This window comes from Anolis carolinensis, unplaced genomic scaffold (genome assembly GCF_035594765.1).
Source record: "Anolis carolinensis isolate JA03-04 unplaced genomic scaffold, rAnoCar3.1.pri scaffold_11, whole genome shotgun sequence".
In the NCBI taxonomy this organism is placed as follows: Eukaryota; Metazoa; Chordata; class Lepidosauria; order Squamata; family Dactyloidae; genus Anolis; species Anolis carolinensis.
Window position 1 is genome coordinate 18,788,829 of NW_026943822.1, and position 12,637 is coordinate 18,801,465.

Here is a 12,637-nt window from a genome sequence, read left to right on the forward strand (position 1 = left end):
CCCTTGAAACTTTTCACAGGAAAAGTCTTGGAAAGCAAGCAATGCCATCCAGAATAAACACTGCCCTGAAAATCAATGACATTTCCTACTGCAAACCAACACTCACTACAGAGATGAATTATGTCTTCTGTAAGGAGGAATATTCACAGGAAAAGTTGGCAATCTATAGATATTTTTAAAAGTGTGAGTTGCTGTGGAAACACAGAACAAAGCATTGAGCAGTATCCTTTGGCCATATCACTAAACTAATGCAGAGCCAAGTGTCCATTGGCAAAGCAGGTTTGTTTAAAGTACTATTTCAACCATTATCACATTCAAATGCCTGTTCTTTTAACCTTAATAGCATATAAGAATCAAATTAGTCTATAAACATTGAGTCCACAAGCCACTGAAAGCTGTTCTTTCTGATGGTGACTGAAATCCCCAATTAACAGTCTAGAACTCTCAGTCACTGTCAATGTTGATAATATATATTTCTTCCTTTAAAAAAGCCCTAAAGGCATATTTTATGGATGAGACATTTTGTTAACAGAATTGTAACTGCATATGGAATCCTGCACTTGAATAGCACTATCAGAAAATTGTATGACCTCCACTATGAAGCTTCCACAAAGGCAACTCCTGAACAGGGGTAATCCATAACAACAGAAAATGCATTAACAGATCTTGTCAACCAGATGTTTCTTTTGTTTATGATTTTAAGCCAATCACTTGCTGCACGTTATAGGAAAAACTGAAGTACAAGAAAGGAGTCTGCCTTTATGTACTTTTGTGGAAATAAGCTTTTATGCTTGAATTCTGAATTCAGGAGTTCAAAGACTGGGAAGAATTGAGTTTAGAAATTCTACCATGAATCCCCAAAGATATGCTAAATCTCTCTCAGAAGTGGGAATGCTGGGAACAAGCAGAATGACAAAAGGGACATATTTTACTGTTACCAAAAGACTTTGAACAAAATCACCCCCATTGCACTAAACAATCACCTGGCTGTGGTCTTGGCACTGCTGCACCACTTCTAAAGAGTGCCCTTTATGCAAGCCATTATTGTTTTTCAATATATACCAGCAACTGAACCCAGTTAAATTATCACCTGGCTCCACAAGGGTCACAGGAGGCCTCCTTGCCTTTTCAATGAAATGTACATAATTAGCTTGAAGCTGTTTATAAACCCAGGCAGACACCTAAAAAGAAATATTATTTTCATAACTTTAAAGCAGCAGCTCACCTGGAACAATAAGCATGCTGTATTTACAAACATCTTTGCTGCACAAAAATAGAAGGCTTACTGTAATGCTGTTATTTGAAACACAAAAAAGAGTTGTCAAGTAAAACATGTTTTTAATATAATTATGTTACACATTATTGTGCCAGGTGTTGTACTAAGACTCAATCCCCATCACTGATACATAGGTTTAAGCCTGCTAAAGGGCAAAGTAAAAAGTAAAAAGAAAATGATTTAGTGTGGCTAAATCATTAGATGCTTGCTCAGAAGCAATACAACCCCAATAACAAAGTACTGTATTTAACACTGAGTACAACGAATAGAATTCAGTTCCCCACCTCCAAAAGACTCCTCTGAACTTGTCCTCAAACCAATGCCATCTTCAAAGCTCTTCACTGGCATGGTTCTAAGGCAGTGGTTCTCAACCTGTGGGTCCTAGATAATCAATTCTCCTACATAATGTGATTGTTTAGATTTCCATTACTGTCACAAATACAGAGAACATAGCTTTTACTACCAAATACATAAATTTAAGAACAAGTTTGAAAGAGCAATCAGGTTTTGATTTTCAAAATGTGTTCAAGCATCCATTTTCTAAGATTCAAAAAGATATAACCTATCTTAACCCCATAAAACAGAGAAAAATATGAAGCAAGTAATTATTTCACAACAATATTTATTACATAGAAGACGCAACGGCAACTGAAGGCATTTATGAACAAACACACAGAAAAAAATGGAAGCACCTAGCAGTGACCAGATTGACATCAACCTGGATTATGTGCATGGGATGTTTCAAACTACCAATTCATTTCTTTTGGCAGCAGTCATGAACTGTTAAGCGACTTCCTTCTTCCCATCAAGGGCACCACTGAGGAGCTATCATTTCCTACTCTAAAAGCAGGAAAGCTTCACAGACAGAAGAAGCACTCATGTGAAGCAGTAAAGACATCAAGGAACACTGCAAGGTCAAGACAGCTTTTAATATTAGGCTCGCAATATACCATAATTCCAAAATATGATTGGCATATAACTTGTCCTAAACACCATCCATGATTATGTGCCATTCAGAGAGACACCGAGAAGAACAGTTAGGCTGCAGTAACTTAAAACGTTAAAGGCAAGTAACAACTTATTTCAGGCAAAGATGTTTTACAAGATTGGAACTCATTCTCAATGGGCTACAGGTAGTCAGGATAAATATTGCATTTTATTATACTGACCAGTAAACAGAGAACAGAAGCAACCTTGGTTCTTTATAAACAGATATCAAAAAGAAAATATATACAGTAGAGTCTCACTTATCCAAGCTAAACGGGCTGGCAGAAGCTTGGATAAGCGAATAACTTGGATAATAAGGAGAGATTAAGGAAAAGCCTATTAAACATCAAATTAGGTTATGATTTTACAAATTAAGCACCAAAACATCATGTTAGACAACAAATTTGACAGAAAAAGTAGTTCAATACGCAGTAATGTTATGTTGTAATTACTGTATTTTCGAATTTAGCAGCAAAATATCACAATATATTGAAAACATTGACTACAAAAATGGCTTGGATTATCCAGAGGCTTGGATTAGCGGGGCTTGGATAAGTGAGACTCTACTGTACAAACCTATCATGTCCAACACACCTTGGCAGATATATACTACCTATGTGTTCTGACTACCTGAATACTTTGGACTCTAAGGAACCCCGGTGGCAAAGTGTGTTAAAGCACTGAGCTGCTGAACTTACAGACCGAAAGGTCCCCGGTTCAAAACCCCAGGAGCAGCCGCTGTTAGCTCCAGCTCCTGCCAACCTAGCAGTTCGAAAACATGCCAATGTGAGTAGATCAATAGGTACCGCTCCGGCCGGAAGGTAACGGTGCTCCATGCAGTCATGCCAGCCACATGACCTTGGAGGTGTCTACGGACAATGACGGCTCTTCATCTTAGACATGGAGATGAACACCAACCCCCAGAGTCAGACATGACTGGACTTAACGTCAGGAGAAACATTTACTATCCCTACCTGATACCATCAAACAATGCTTTGTTTAAATACATGTTGTGACTGATGAAACAAAAAAGAGAGCTTTTGTGTTACATCAGACCACCAGAATATTGTCAACAATACGTTCATGCCTAGGATCATCAGTTGCCAGTTCCCACATGATAGCAACCTCACAGCATTCACCTAGAAAATGGGTGAGACTAGGTTATGGTTGGTTTGCACCCAACTGGTTATGATATGAAGTGCTTTAATAAACCAACAATAACAATAGCTCCAAGAAGTCTTCCATAGATGCACAAGAATTAAATGGATATATATACTAAGGCTTACATAAATTAATGTGAGGGAGCAGTGGACTGGATGTCTCACAGTTCTAAGGAAACAGCAGAGATTGCTCTGATTTCTAAAATGCCCCCAAGCAACGAGTAACAATCACAGTGTCAAATGTACCCAATCACAGAAACCCACACACTCCCTGGCAAAAGCCTTGCAGCCTCAAATGACATCCCGGTGGTGACCCTGTCCATGCTCTCTGCACATCAAAGGCTCCTTGCGCAATAGAAAGGAACCTACCACACTCTAGATTGTCACTGCATATGCTTTCACATCTAGACCAGCCTCAGTCTATATCTGTTTAATCAGTAGCCCCTTTCAGTTGAATAAAATCCCACATTTTCTGCTTTGAATTGGGATACCGTATATGGCAGTGTAGACTCAGATAACCCAGTTCAAAGTAGATATTGTGGGATTTTCTGCCTTGATATTCTGGGCTATATGGCTGTGTGGAAGGGCCCTGGGTTATCTGTGTCCACAATGCCATATATCCCAATTCAAAGCAGATATTTGGGATTTTCTGCTTTGACATTCTGGGGGTCCTTCCACACAGTTGAATAAAATCCCACATTATTTGCTTTGAACTGGGATGTATGGCATTGTGGACTCAGATAACCTAGGGCCCTTCCACACAGCCATATAGCTAGAATATCAAGGCAGAAAATCCCACAATATCTGCTTTGAACTGGGGCCCCTTCCAAACAGCTAAATAAAATCTCACATTATCTGCATTGAACTGGAATGTATGGCGGTGTGGATTCAGATATTGTGGGATTTTTCGGCCTTGATATTCTAGATTATATGGCTGTGTGAAAGGGTCCTGGGTTATCAGAGTCCACATTGCCATATATCCCAGTTCAAAGGAAATAACGTGGGATTTTATTCAGCTGTGTGGGAGGGACCCCAGAATGTCAAGGCAGAAAATCCTACAATATCTGCTTTGAACGGGGTTATCCCAGGCCCCTTCCTCACTGCTAAATAAAATCCCACATTATCTGCTTTGGACTGGGATGTATGGCAGTGTGGACTCATAGATAACCCAGTTCAGATATTGTGGGATTTTCTGCCTTGATATTCTAGCCATATGGCTGTGTGGAAGGGCCCTGGGTTATCTGAGTCCACAATGCCATATATCCCAGTTCAAAGAAGATAATGTGGGGTTTTATTCAGTTGTGTGGAAGGGGTCTCAGATAATCCAGTTCAAAGCAGATATTGTGGGATTTTTCTGCCTTGACATTCTGGGTTATATGGCTGTGTGAAAGGGCCCTGGGTTATCTGGGTCCACAATGCCATATATCCCAGTTCAAAGCAGATATAATGTGGGGTTTTATTCAGCTGTGTGGAAGGAGTCTCAGATAACCCAGTTCAAAACAGATACTGTATTGTGAGATTTTCTGGGTGATATGGCTATGTGAAAGGGCCCTGAGTCCCTGCTGCCAGATAACCTGGGATAAACAGCTAATCTGGGATGAGGTGCTGGGGTAAAGGGGCAGTGTGGAAGGGCCCATAGTCTTCCTTCTGGCCTCCTCCTTCCTCACCTTTATCCTCCTTTTCCTGTGACAGAATTATAGAACCAGAGGGTTGGAAGAGACCGCAAGGGCCATACTACTTCCTCCTCCTCCTCTTCCTCCCCTTTTGCAGGGATATTTATTCTGAGCCCCCCTTCCTTCCCTCCCTCCAACCCCGCTCCTGCGGCCTGGCGAGAGGCACAGAGAAGGCAGGCCTGGGCCTAGCGTGCTTCTCGGCCGCCATGAGGGAAGGAGAGGCAGACAGAGAGATACACAGAGAGAGAGAGAGGCCGGTCCCAGCGCGCCCTCCGCCGCCTCACGCTTCGACGACGACGACGCCCCGCCCGTCGCCATTCCCCTCAGACTCACCCTCAGGTTCCGGCCTCCATGGAGCCTCCATGGAGCCGCCAACGTCGCCGCCGCCTTAAGGCCCCATGACCGCCGCTGCTGCCGACACCGCCGCCTGAGGAGAAGGAGGCGCGAGGAGAAGGGGTTTGTGCGCGCCCCCGCGCCTCGGCTCGCGCTCCCTCTCCCTCTCTCTCGAGCGCGCGCGCGCAGCCCCCGAAAAGAAGGCAAGCAGGGAGCGTGGAGCCAAGAGCCCGGATCTGCGGCTGGAAGGAAAACCCGGAAAGCGGATTTTGGAAGGGCAGGGGAAAGGGAAAACCTGGGCAGGAGGACTCTCTTTCTCCCTTGAAAGAAAACCAGGAGTGGAGTACTGAGACTGGATCTACACTGCCCTCTATGGCCCCTTCCACAGTGAACTGGATTATATGGTAGTGTGGGCTCAGATAACCCAGTTCAAAGCAGATAGTGTGGATTACCTGCCTTGATATTCTGAGTTATATGGCTGTGTGGAAGAGCCCCTGCTACACTGCCAGGTACTCCAGGTTATCAAAGCAGAAAAATCCACATTATCTGCTTTGAATAATGATAATAATGGTCCCGGTGGTGATGGGCAGACTGGGTGCCATGCCAAAAGATCTCAGCTGGCATTTGGAAACAATAGACATTGACAAAATTATGATCTGTCAACTGCAAAAGGCCACCTTACTGGGATCTGCATGCATCATCCGAAAACACATCACAGTCCTAGACACTTGGGAAGTGTTCGACTTGTGATTTTGTGAAACGAAATCCAGCATATCTATCTTGTTTGCTGTGTCATACAATAAAATAATAATAATGCCGTATGGCCCCTGCTACACTGCTAGATACTCTAGGTTATCAAAGCGGAAAAATCCACATTATCTGCTTTGAATGATAATAATAATAATAATGATGATGATGATGATGCCGTATGGCCCCTGCTACACTGCTAGATACTCTAGGTTATCAAAGCAGAAAAATCCACATTATCTGCTTTGAATAATAATAATAATAATAATAATAATAATAATAATAATAATAATTCATTCTTCTGTGCAGATGCATCTCTGGTACTCAATACATTAAGAATGCACAAAGGCAATAGAGTGCAATTCTATTGGCCAGTTTCCAGATAAGTTGACCATAGAGATGTGTTGAAGGACATAGGAGAAATAATTTTAATTCCCATTTTTCCCCAGCTTCATGAGGGTCCCGTGTCCTTGATATTGACAAATGTGGAGGGCTAACCGTATACATCGTATATATGATACAAATGGCATCTCCACCTGAACATTAGGAAAAACTTCCTCACTGTGGGAGCTGTTCAACGGTGGAACTCTCTGCCCTGGACTGTGGTGGAGGCTTTGAAACAGAGGCCGGATGACCATCTGTCTGGAGTGCTTTGAAGGTGGTTTTCCTGCTTTGTGGCAGGGGGTTGGACTGGATAGCCCACCAGGTCTCTTCCAGCTCTATGATTCTATATTCATAAACATTTAATGCATTAAAAAGCCCATGTGATTATATTAATCACTCACTCGGATTTTTAAAGGTATTCTAACACCAACCCGAAAGGTCCTGTACCAGCATGCAGAGATATTGCCACGATACTGAAAGAATGTTGATCAACGGGATAGGAATAGCCTTATAAAACTGGTAACCGTTGACATGTTTTTGAATCATTGTAATAGCCATAATTACCACCAATTCTGCCCTCAAAGTATGTTACTCATAAAGACCATCCTTAATTTGCTAAGTGGAAAAAAAGTCCTTCCAGTTAACAAAAAGATATGCCCGATAGCCAAATATGCAGTCTGGAGGAGCTACTGGATTCAGTAGTCTTTGGGTGTGCAAATAAGTGCCAGAGAGACAACAGTTTATAAGACAAATAAGTTTACAGTTGAAACCAGAATATTTTGTTGTATGCATCATTGATATAAAGTTAGAAACAAAGATATCTTGTTCAATTATTTGACAATCGCGGCAAGAATTGTCTGTTTTAAGTTTTGTCAAATATGTTGTGTCGTTGTTTTGGGCTTGTCCCTGTTGTGAGCCATCCCGAGTCCCTTCGTGGAGATGGGGTGGGATATAAAAATAAAGTTATTCTAAGTTATTATTATTACACAAGACATTGGAGGACAAATGAAATACCTTCCACTAAGGAATGACTGACAAAGATGATAGAAATGAGCATGGACAGACTGACATACAAATTAGCTATAGGTCCAAATAAACCGAACTTGCTGACTGGAAGATCAGTGGTTCAGATCTGGGGAGCGGGGGTGAGCTTCTGCTGTTAGCCCCAGCTTCTGTCAACCTAGCAGTTCGAAAACATGCAAATGTGAGTAGATCAATAGTTATTGCTCTGGCGGGAAAGTTATGGCGCTCCATGCAGTCATGCCGGCCATATGACCTTAAGCAGCTTAAGCGGCTGAGGGGGAAAAGGAAGGGACCTGAGGCTGTTAGGGGCTGGGCTGTGGCGCAGGTTGGTTAGCAGGTTAGCAGCCAGCTGCAATAAATCACTCTGACCAAGAGGTTATGAGTTCGAGGCCAGCCCGTGTCAGGGTGAGCACCCGACAATTAAAATAAAAAATAGCCCCTGCTCGTTGTTGACCTAAGCAACCTGAAAGAAAGTTGCATCTATCAAGTAGGAAATTTAGGTACCACTTGTATGTGGGGAGGCTAATTTACGATACCATAAAAATCACCCAGCTGCCGTTGGAATGAGGAAGTTGGCATCGCAGTGGATGACGAAGCAGCTGCTCCCCCTGTGGCCGGAATCAAGAATAGCCTCAGGAAGCTGGAGAAGATTTAAGTTACCTCTGCGTCTGTCTCTGTTCCATGTTATATGGCATTGAATGTTTGCCTTATATGTGTACAATGTGAGTCCCCTTCGGGGTGAGAAGGGCGGAATATAAATACTGTAAATAAATAAATAAGGAATGGTGGGAGTTGAAGTCCAAAACACCTGGAGGGCCGAAGTTTGCCCATGCCTGGCTTAGATGAATGAATAAATGGCAGAATCGACAGATAGTGACAGTGATGTTATTTTGATCTGTACCTTCCACCGCATGGCAAATGACACTGAATGATGAGAGTATTTTTAAAGCTGGACGTTTCCCATCCTGACTTCTGTCTCTGTCTTCCGCATACACACCTGAAAGTCAGCCAGGCACTGCAAGGGAGGATAGGTGAAGGAAGGGGACTGCGGATGAAATATCTGCTTTCCTTACTCAGCTCTGGGTGCCGAGATCCTGCCATCTCCCGACGGTGGCATGATTTACAAGACTGATTGCTGATTAGATTGTTCTGTCCAGTTCTGCAATAAATAAAACTGCTTACTCTCGTAAGGGGAACCGGGCGGGCCTGACCCTCCGCAGCATGCATCTTTGTAGCCAGGGGAGATTTATTGCCTTTCAAGAACTTCATCAGACTTCTGTAAATTAGTCCCAGCTTGGCTTTCCTTCAGCTGGCAGCACATTATCCGCTTTCACAGCTGTTGGGGGAGCTATTCAGGGCAGAGCCTGATTCCACCAAATAGGCTCTCTTGGCCAAAGCCTCACTGGGTCCACGCTGGACAGTTCCAAGCCATTCTGGAGGTCAAAGCGCCGAGCGACACAATATAAACATTCTGACTCTTTTCTTTGGAGACGTAAGAGCAAACTCCTATGAATAAATTCAGAAGCAATTCCCACTAAGCTCAATGGACCTGGCTCCCCGTGAGCGTCAATAGAAGAATAGAAAAATAGTAGAGGCAGGAAAAAATGTGCCTTCGCAATAATCCAAAGTTCCAAACGAAGCTGATTCTCTGGCATCTTGCATACTGTTAAGCAACATAAATCAAGTCAACAAAGCAACCTGCATGAGTGAAAAGCATTGGCCAGTAGCCAAGGTTTGTTATCGGTCTTCAATGTGATTCCAGTTGATGGCAACCCTATCATAGGTTTACTGAGCAAGAATGTTTCAGAAGGCACTTCCTGTTGCCTTCCTCAAGGAGTAAGGGAATGTGATCCACCCAAGATTACTTAGTGAGTTTCCACTGTTTCTTATACATACAGCCATTGTTACTAGCCGGGCTGTGGCGCAGCTGGCTAGTAACCAGCTGCTATAAATCACTACTGACCGAGAGGTCATGAGTTCGAAGCCCGGGTTGGGTTAAGCCTCCGACCATAAAAAAAAAAAAAATAGTCCCGGCTTGCTGTTGACCTAGCAGCCCCGAAAGACAGTTGCATCTGTCAAGTAGGGAAAATTTAAGGTACGCTTTATGCGGGAGGCTAATTTAACTAATCTACAACACCATAAAACTGCTCACGAGGAAAAGAAGAGGAAGAACAGCCACCAATGGACGGTGAAGCAACAGCTCCCCCTGTGGCCGGAACCGTGAAGCTGGAAAGATGTTAAAAATGCCTCTGTGTCTGTCTAAAACTGAATGTTGTTTGTCTGTTGTCATTGAATGTTTGCCATATATGTATTCATTGTAATCCGCCCTGAGTCCCCTTCGGGGTGAGAAGGGCGGAATATAAATACTGTAAATAAATAAATAAATTGTTACTAGTGGATCCTGCAAGAAATAAATGACTTCTACACACCCTAGAATAGTTCTCTATAGTATCTCCATCATTTAGAGACTGGTTTAATAAAGGTCAATTTGCATTGTCAGTGTGGGCTAGCCAGTATAAGGAATTGATACTTTTTGGAATAAACCAGTATGAAATAAACAAGCAAATATTGGGATCTAATCCTTTTTTGGTACATGAAAGGTAACAGACAACACCGGGCTGTGGCACAGGCTGGTAAACAGCTGCTGCAATAAATCACTCTGACCATGAGGTCATGAGTTCGAGGCCAGCCCGTAGCAGGGTGAGCACCCGTCAATTAAAAATAAAATATAGCCCCTGCTTGTTGCTGACCTAGCAACCCGAAAGATAGTTGCATCTATCAAGTAGGAAATAAGGTACCACTTATAAAAGTGGGGAGGCAAGTTTAACTAATTTACAACGTTGGAATGAGGAAGTGAGGAAGTGCCGTCAGAGTGGATGATGAAGCAGCTGCTCCCCCCGGTGGCCAGAATCGAACATCCCCTCAGGAGAAGGTTAAATTGCCTCTGCGTCTGTCTCTGTCTCAGTTCGATGTGTTTATGGGCATTGAATGTTTGCCTATATGTGTAATGTGATCCGCCCTGAATCCCCTTCAGGGTGAGAAGGGCGGAATATAAATACTGTAAATAAATAAATAGTGATAAGGCAACAGCCATCATGACTCTTTCGGTATGGAATTGCTTCTCTAAATTTGTCCAGATATATTCAACCAAACCATTCAGAAGTTGGGGAATTTATACAAGGCACCATACTTTTACCCCATAAGAAACATTTTAAAAATGCTTATACAACATAGTAAGCCAAGAATAACAAATTACCTAATAAAACAATATTCTCTTTCTATATATTTTAGGACCCTGTTGATTCTTCTGATGTTGATCAGACAAATCAGCAAGCCTTTGTGTCTTGTGCACAGTCCCTTTCTGTGCAAAGATAGGAAGCGATGCCTTTACGTTATTTCCCAGCTGTAAAAATACTTTGCGTAAGAATCTATTTTGCCCACGGGGCATTATCCATTTATCATTCTAGTAAATCTATTTTCCATTTCTGGGAATGCAGACTGCCCTGGTCCCAAAGTGCCCATTTTGGGGGGAAAGAGAGGAAGTTAACCCAGTGAATCAACTGCTATTTTTGCAGCTTTTTGTCTCGTTTTGAAACAAGCATTAAAAATATACCCACCACCTGTTGGTGGGAGTTTCATGTTGTAATTTGAATGCTGGGGAATCCAAGCAAATTGTCTTCCCTTGAAAACGTTTTCTCCTTCTGGCACCTCATTTGTGATTCGTCCTGTCTTGGTCATTTGAAATGGAACGAGCTGCCAAGATTGTGAACCTAATATGGGCTTTTTTTTTAACATAGATCAAGGATGGGAATTGTGTAAGCTTCCAAGTGTTGCTAACCTGAAACCCACAACAGCCTTAGCCAGAGTAGGGAGTGCTGAATAAACCTGAGAATTGTAGTAAAAGGTAAAGGTTTCCCCTGACGTTAAGTCCAGTCATGTCTGACTCTGGGAGTTGGTGCTCATCTCCATTTCTAAGCCGAAGAGCCGGCATTGTCTGTAGACACCTCCAAGGTCATGTGGCCGGCATGACTGCATGGAGCGCCGTTACCTTCCCGCTGGAACGGTACCTATTGATCTACTCACATTGGCATGTTTTCAAACTGCTAGGTTGGCAGGAGCTGGAGCTAACAGCGGGCGCTCAAGCCGCTCCCAGGATTTGAACCTGGCACCTTTCGGTCTGCAAGTTCAGCAGCTCAGCGCTTTAATGCACTTCGCCACCGGGGCTCCTGAGAGTTGTAGTACAACCATATAATAACCATAACCGGCCTAGATTTGCTGTCCCAAAGGATACCAGAAAGGTAGTCCACCTTGAGACAGACAGATACAGTAGAGTCTCACTTATCCAACATTCGCTTATCCAACGTTCTGGACTATCCAACGCATTTTTGTAGTCAATGTTTTCAATACATCATGATATTTTAGTGCTAAATTCGTAAATACAGTAATTACTACGTAGCGTTACTGCATATTGAACTACTTTTTCTGTCAAATTTGTTGTATAACATGATGTTTTGGTGCTTAATTTGTAAAATCATAACCAAATTTGGTGTTTAATAGGCTTCTCCTTAATCTCTCCTTATTATCCAACATATTCACTTATCCAACGTTCTGCTGGCCCGTTTATGTTGGATAAGGGAGACTCTACTGTACACATTAATATACTCAAACAGCATTAAAATTGCCAAGAAATGCCAAAAAAAAGAAAAGGTGTCTACATACTACATACACATGAAGGTGGAGAAAATATATCCCTCCAGTTGTTATTGAATGATAATTCCCAGCAGCCCTATATAACAGAGCCAACAGTAGAAAAAATGTTGGAGTTCCACTCTACATAGATTGGATATGGCTACGCTACCTTCCCAATTGTTAATTGGAGATGCATTCCAATATTTGGAAGGTTGCACAAAGCCTACGCTGATCTAGACCTGGATGGAAGGATGGCTGTCTCCTCTTGTTGTTCCAGGAGGCTGCACGATCATGTTTGCCTTCTGTGTTCTCAGCAGTTTTCCCATTCCCTCTGAAAGGCAGAGCTTCTGGCAGCAGCATCTTCC

The 12,637-nt window shown here is 42.7% G+C and overlaps 1 protein-coding gene across 2 annotated transcripts in view; it reads right to left on the reverse strand.

The window, feature by feature from the left end:
* Positions 1 to 5,822, reverse strand: part of znf609 (zinc finger protein 609) — a 53,890-nt gene extending 48,068 nt beyond the window's left edge. Inside the window, exon 1 of one of the 2 annotated variants that reach the window (XM_062963491.1) lies at positions 5,430 to 5,822. The gene's annotated coding sequence lies outside the window, so the exon portion shown is untranslated. The remainder of the gene's footprint in view (positions 1 to 5,429) is intronic. The other variant, XM_008120716.3, reaches the window with a different exon arrangement.
* Between the last annotated feature and the right edge of the window lie 6,815 nt (positions 5,823 to 12,637).